The sequence below is a fragment of the Polyodon spathula genome, chromosome 27 (assembly GCF_017654505.1).
Source record: "Polyodon spathula isolate WHYD16114869_AA chromosome 27, ASM1765450v1, whole genome shotgun sequence".
Taxonomy (NCBI): Eukaryota; Metazoa; Chordata; class Actinopteri; order Acipenseriformes; family Polyodontidae; genus Polyodon; species Polyodon spathula.
In genome coordinates, this window is record NC_054560.1 from 6,944,483 (window position 1) to 6,951,176 (window position 6,694).

Here is a 6,694-nt window from a genome sequence, read left to right on the forward strand (position 1 = left end):
CTGATGGTCCCAATTTTTAAATTAACATGAAGTCCCTGCAACTCTGTTTGAATGTGTACACCAAGGTACTTCAATTAATTAGTGCGCAGCTCTATAATACCAGGTATCAGAGCTTTTGCAGCCTGTAAGATTGCAGAAACGACGACAACTTATTTAGGTAAATCAAATCGAATTCACAAGAAAATACGAGTCAGATCAGTTATACCATACCAGCTAGACTGATCAAACCACCCGATAGGCGCGGTGGAGGATATTTCACAACACAGGTAGTGTTCTCTCTAGGCGGGACAGCAGGTCTTGCTCCCGAATCACATTACAAAATATCACATTACAGAATATTACAGAATATAACGTTACCGATAAGAACAGTTATAACATCAGTCGAAAATAAGTTCAAATTCAAATAAGTAAATAATTGCATTTAATAGCGAATTTGACTAAGAGCAGTTACATATATAGTGACAATATTTAATCCAAACGGTTCTCTTACAGTTGAGTAAGACCCCTGTGTGAACAGTTTATCACAGTTCCTCTTTGATTCTTATCTTTATAGTTTCAGGTCTAGCTTCGTGGTTAGGTTATTGTGATCAAACCCAAAGGGAATGAAGTTGTTTAAAAACAGCTCAAAAGAAGATATTTAGTTTCCCTCACACTGAAGCACGGAAAGTAGAAATCAAAAATACCTTAGATAAAATAATAAATAGCCGCACAAATACACACTGTGGTGATTCTATACACCACGTTACACATTTTGCAAAATCTTTTGCTCTAACTTTTGCAGATATGTTTGCTGCCCCCCCTCCCACACCTTCCCTCCCCCACCTCACCCTACCACCTCTCCCCTTCTCCCTTCCCCTACCCCCTCCCTCTCTGCCTCTCCTCCCTTCCCGTCCCTTGGCTACCGGTAAGGATGGAACAGCTGACGTCTCTTCAGGATAACGACACTAAATTAAAGGAGGACTGTTTGAAAGGTAAGCAGATTTATTTTTATTTATTTTTAAAGTATGGTATTTTGTGAGTTGAGACGTTATTAATTATGTATAACCACAACACCGTTTCTTATCACTTGAACAGTTTTCATTAAAGTACACTCTAAGTATTGGTTTAATCTTATAAATGACAATTAAAATGAGGGTGCGCAAAACACCTTGTCAGAGATACCCGCTCAACCTTGCCCAGTCACCAAAGTGGTATTTGATATCTACAAAGCCGACTAATAATCCGTTTTGTGCTGTTTATTTGAAAAGTGGTTTAAATTTCTTTTTACCTATAGTGCTAACTGTTTGCTTCTTTTTTTTAGGGGAACATGCGGTTGGTGTTTGTTTTAATTACAATTTGGGTTTTATTTATAAGGTTCTGACTTACTCGAAGCTACTCGATCATTGTCCAATATGAAGTTAATCGGTGTCCAAAAAATATATAACTGTACCTGTTTTTTTTTAGGCGCAATTCGTGAAGTGGGACCGGCTTTTCAAAACTTGTAATGAGGATAAAAAATAATCTGGATTTTGTAATATATTTTGTAATCGACATGATGTATCCGCATCGGTTTGATCCGGCTTTTCAGAAAATATTACAGATTACATTTATCCAGTTTGCAAATTATCACGATTAGGAAATCCTTTTTTTTTATTTATTTATTTTTTTTAAGTAGTTGTAATGCTACAGAATTTTGTTAGAGATATTATACCACTTTATTAGAAAGCTAACTTTGTTGCTGTGCCAGTTTGTGTACGTTCTCAAAATTGTGGGCTGTTTAAAGGTTTAAGTTTGTAAATGCACTAGTTACTGATTCATTTGTCAACGAAAACACCCTCGTCAGCTCTTAATTTAATATGGTTTGTAAAAAGGATTTCAATACTATCATGTGCGCTACGCTGATTATATATGTTAAGTTGGAATACTGGCAAATCACAAGATTTACTTGCAAGTACATTTTCCAAGTAAAGCAGTTACTTGGAAAATGTTAGTACAGTACAGTTAGTACAGTTAGTAGTTTCAGACATTTAACGGTAAATCTCAAGAATAACCGAATGTCTTTCCAAATGCCTTCACGCAAATGTGTATCCAGAAACACACATATTCTTTAAAATTAAAATTATTTTGTTAATTTACAATGTATAGGAATGCAGGAATAAGTACATTCTTCATTGGAAGCTACAGAAGGCTCTCCCCAAGCTATTGTAACTCTCAGTATAAAGCGATATCCATGTATATATATATATATATATATATATATATATATATATATATATATATATATATATATATATATATATATTTCTATTGATAATCATAAACATTACCAAGGTTTTATTCATTCAAACTAACATTTATACAATTCAACAGTTTTACAGATTGTCATGTTTGTACAGGTACATAAAGCTATAATTTCTTTAGTAAAAGATGCAATATTTGGTTTTATTATTTTACATTTATATTTGTGAATATGCTTAGCCTGTAATATAAAATAATAATCAAGAAATCCAAATGATTTGGGGAAAAAAAGTGAAGTGGAAATTCACATCACGCGCATGCATTGTTAGCTGAGTGGAAAGCTTGTCGGAGGGATCTTCCCGGAATCAACAGGCTACATCACATTGATAAAACGGATGTTCAATGGCTTCCTCAGAACCGTTACAAAAAACTGCACTGAGGGGAAACGATTAAAAAGGACTGGCTTCTCTTTAGGTTGCTTGGATAGATCTTATGAAGTCAATCTCCTTGGCTTTAATTAGAAGTGGAAATTTGAAAGGGGATGTCCATGCTCTCAAAAAAATTATATCATCTAAGATGTTCTGAAACTTTGCCATATTGTTTGTTCGTGTTATTATTTTTTAGCTGAAATAATTTCTTATTGCTATATTTAACCACAAACTCACAACTCTATTACACTACAAACCAGCACTTCGAGGAAGCTTGTTGCTGGGGTTAGTTATGGAAGCCAGAGCACAGTTATTAGCGTTATCTACTGTTTGGAATTAATGTCATTTTTCTTTGTACCTGTATGAGTTCTTTGTCAAGAATTGTATTTTTTAAATGCCTTGTTAAAACTATGCTATGCTTATGTGTTGATACCTGTTGAGATTTGCCCCAAGATCCACCAAAAATCTTTCTCGATCCACTAGATCTAGATCCATGCACTGGCTAACACTTGTCTATTGCATTATCAGCAATTAACCCAGTGACAAATGTTTGAATCCAAGAAGCAGGATCTCTGTTCTACCCCCAATATTTACAATTGGGAAATAAGTCACATTGTCAGTTGTGAATACCATAAAAAAAACTGAAATAAGGCAACTTGACCAGCAGGATTTAAATGCTACAATGTCACATGATTGCCTACGAATTATATTGACAGATTTTTTTTTATTAATTTTTTTTATACAAAAATGTTTCTTACTGTTCCTGATTGCTCTGCTGGGGGTGCTGTTTATTTTCTTCACTGAGACCAAATCTTTACAATACATAGATGTGACAGTGGCTCTCTGAGACCCGACACCCATCCCTGGTGTAACCCTTCTTGCTTTATAAACCTGTACAGTTGTTTTCTTTTGTTTCCCGCACAGACTTTCCAAGATGAGAATTACATTCCGCAAAGCTGGCACGGCTGTGTTGCTCCTGGTTGCTCTGCTGTGTCTGGTGTTTATGTTCTTCAAAGGGACGGACACCTTCCAGCTGTTATGGAAGGTGGAGAGGTCTCCTTCTGGCACAAAGTGGCCCGCGTACAAGGAGAATGTCTCTGCAACAGTCACCTCAGGGTTCTCCGCGCTTCACAGTCACATCCAGGACTTTCTCCAGTATCGGCACTGCCGGAAGTTTCCTCTTATGCTGGATGTCCCTGAGAAGTGCGGCAAGACAGCCCAAGATTCGACTGACGTCTTCCTGCTGCTGGTGATCAAGAGCTCCCCTCCAAACTACGACAGGAGGGAGGTCATCCGCAAGACCTGGGGTGCAGAGCGGAGGGAAAACGGGGTCTGGATTCGGCGGATCTTTATTCTTGGCACATTAGATGCCCAGGACACTGTGGAAATTGAAAAGCTGAACCGTCTCCTGGAGCTGGAAAACCTGAAGCACCACGACATCCTACAATGGGACTTCAAGGACTCGTTCTTCAACCTCACCCTCAAGCAGGTGCTGTTCCTGGAGTGGATCGAGGTGAGGTGCCCACACGTCCGCTTCCTCCTCAACGGGGATGACGATGTCTTCGCCAACACAGACAACATGGTGGAGTACCTGCAAGGCCAGGAGGGCAACAACGGGAGCGAGCATCTTTGTGGGGAATCATATGGATCAAGAGAGGCCTGTCCGGTGTACCTTGAGCAAATATTACGTGCCAGTTCAAGTAATAAAATCCAACAACAAATACTCCCCTTACTGTGGTGGGGGTGGGTATCTGCTATCAGGATTCACAGCCCGGACCATCTACAGAAAGTCCCTCAATGTCTCCCTAATTCCTATAGTCAATGCTTACATGGGCATGTGTCTGAAAGAGGCAAGTCTGGAGCCTACTTTTCACAGAGGCTTCGATACATTGGGCGTGGAAGTTCACTCTCAAAAGCTAGGCTCTTATGACCCCTGTTTTTATCGCAAATTCATGTTGGTGCACAGCTTCTTCCCATGTGAGATCTACCTCATATGGAGTGACACTCATAATTCCCAAATCAAGTGTGCCGTCTCAGTGGATTGAAGCCCTTCACTTCAGCGACTTTGCCCCGCAGCAGTAAGGATGTGCTATCATAGCACTGAAATGCATTGCTGGTGTGTATGGAGGATATATAATGAAAAAAACATGACATGCTGTATTTTTGTCATGGAGCGGGGAAAAAATCATGAATTATAGTATTTGTAATAAATAATTCATGTTTTCTTTTTTATAACTTGTTTTCACCACAAATCAGTAATAACTTCCTGCATATAAATATTACATTTAGTTTTAAACATGTGCGTTTGCACTAGGTAGTTTGTGAAGGACTATATTAGAATGTTATTGTAGCACAGCTTATGACATCACTGCACTGAAGACTGTCAATCTGTCAGTACAGAGCAGCGGAACCAGACAGTGAGTTACAGCTAAAGGCAGCTATGTCTTTAATTACTACTGATTGTATAAGCTTAAGACTCTGTAATTAAAGAAGAGCTGCGGGGGGCAGGTAATACAGCAGAACACCACTAGAGGTCACCAAGCACCTCACTTCAGAAATTCAGCTTTTAGAAGCAGTTAAAAATGATGCTGGAAAATAAAGCTGGTAATGTGCCACGTATTGACAGTTGTTTTAAGTGATTCGGGCACTGGGGGAGGTTTGGTGACGTTGTTTCCTTTTCCTTTCCCCTCGAAGTTGTAATGGATTGGTGGGTGTGAGAGACACAAGCATTTGTACTCTGAAAAAAGCACCCACCTGTTTTCCTTTTTACTGTCCTCGTTCAAAAAAAATCAGGACCCCAAGTGTGTTTGTCCGTCCCGTGATCCATCTGTCTGTCAGACTCTGTATGGCTTGATTTCCAGCAGCCTGTATTGGTTTTGGATTGCATTGTGACCCACCTCTGCGCTTGTAGATCTACCCCTCCTACTCTGCACTGGACTTGCCTGACCTCAGCACCTTGTTCCCGACCCTATACTAATACGCTGTCCTTGCACTACCAATATGTAATTGTAGATATAGCTTGTTGCAATCCTAACTTGTTGCATCCTAGCTCATATTGTATTTATCATACTATTGCACATACTGTATTTAAATCTTATATTCTTATCTTATCGATTCTAATAGAATCTTATACTGTAACCCTTTAGCACCTGTAAGTCGCCTTGGATAAAGGTGTCTGCCAAATAAATGAACTAAAATAAACTCGACCATAATATGTAATTGTAGATATAGCTTGTGTTGCAATCCTCCTACTTGTTGCATCCTAGCTCATATTGTATTTATCATACTATTGCACATACTGTATTTTAAATTGTATTCTTATAGTTTAAATCTTATATTCTTATCTTATCGATTCTAATAGAATCTTATACTGTAACCCTTTAGCACCTGTAAGTCGCCTTGGATAAAGGTGTCTGCCAAATAAATAAATAATAATATGCCAGATAAAGCTGTCTATTGTTCCTCTGCAAATGTGTCATTCCATTACGCAATAAAACTAATTCGAAATATTTTGGATTGCTTATGCATTGCATTATATATCAATACTGCCCTAGGCATATAAGCTTTCATTATAAACAGCGTCAGCATCGTGTAAACCACATGTAAAAATGATTTAATTGGCCCAATTAAAAGGTTAAGCCTTTATATGACAACTATAAACACTGTTCTGCAGACTGTTTGCACAATATACTGGCAATCCTGATAACTTACTGCATTACACTGTTATCAGTTTTACAGCATTGTGTGATAGGGTTCCCAGCTGGTCGAAGCTAGAGGTGGGAATCACTGAGACAGGAGATTACGGTTAACTTTTTTTTAATTATTATTTAAAAAATAAACAAAATCAAATCTCAACAGAACAAAACGAAATAGTAAAATAGTGAGTCGTCAAGTAGATCAATGTGACAGATGCTACTTAATCACTAACATGGGAATTCACGCACCATTCCCAGTGTGCTCTGGGACCCCCTGAACTGCAAGAAACAATCCCTGTGCATGGTGTAATGACTAGGCAATTTAGCACATTGAATTAAAGGGAAAGACAAGTG

General features: G+C 38.3%; 1 pseudogene; it reads left to right on the forward strand.

The window, feature by feature from the left end:
- The first annotated feature begins 893 nt into the window (after positions 1–893).
- On the forward strand, positions 894–5,800 carry LOC121301671 (annotated as a pseudogene).
- Positions 5,801–6,694: the final 894 nt, after the last annotated feature.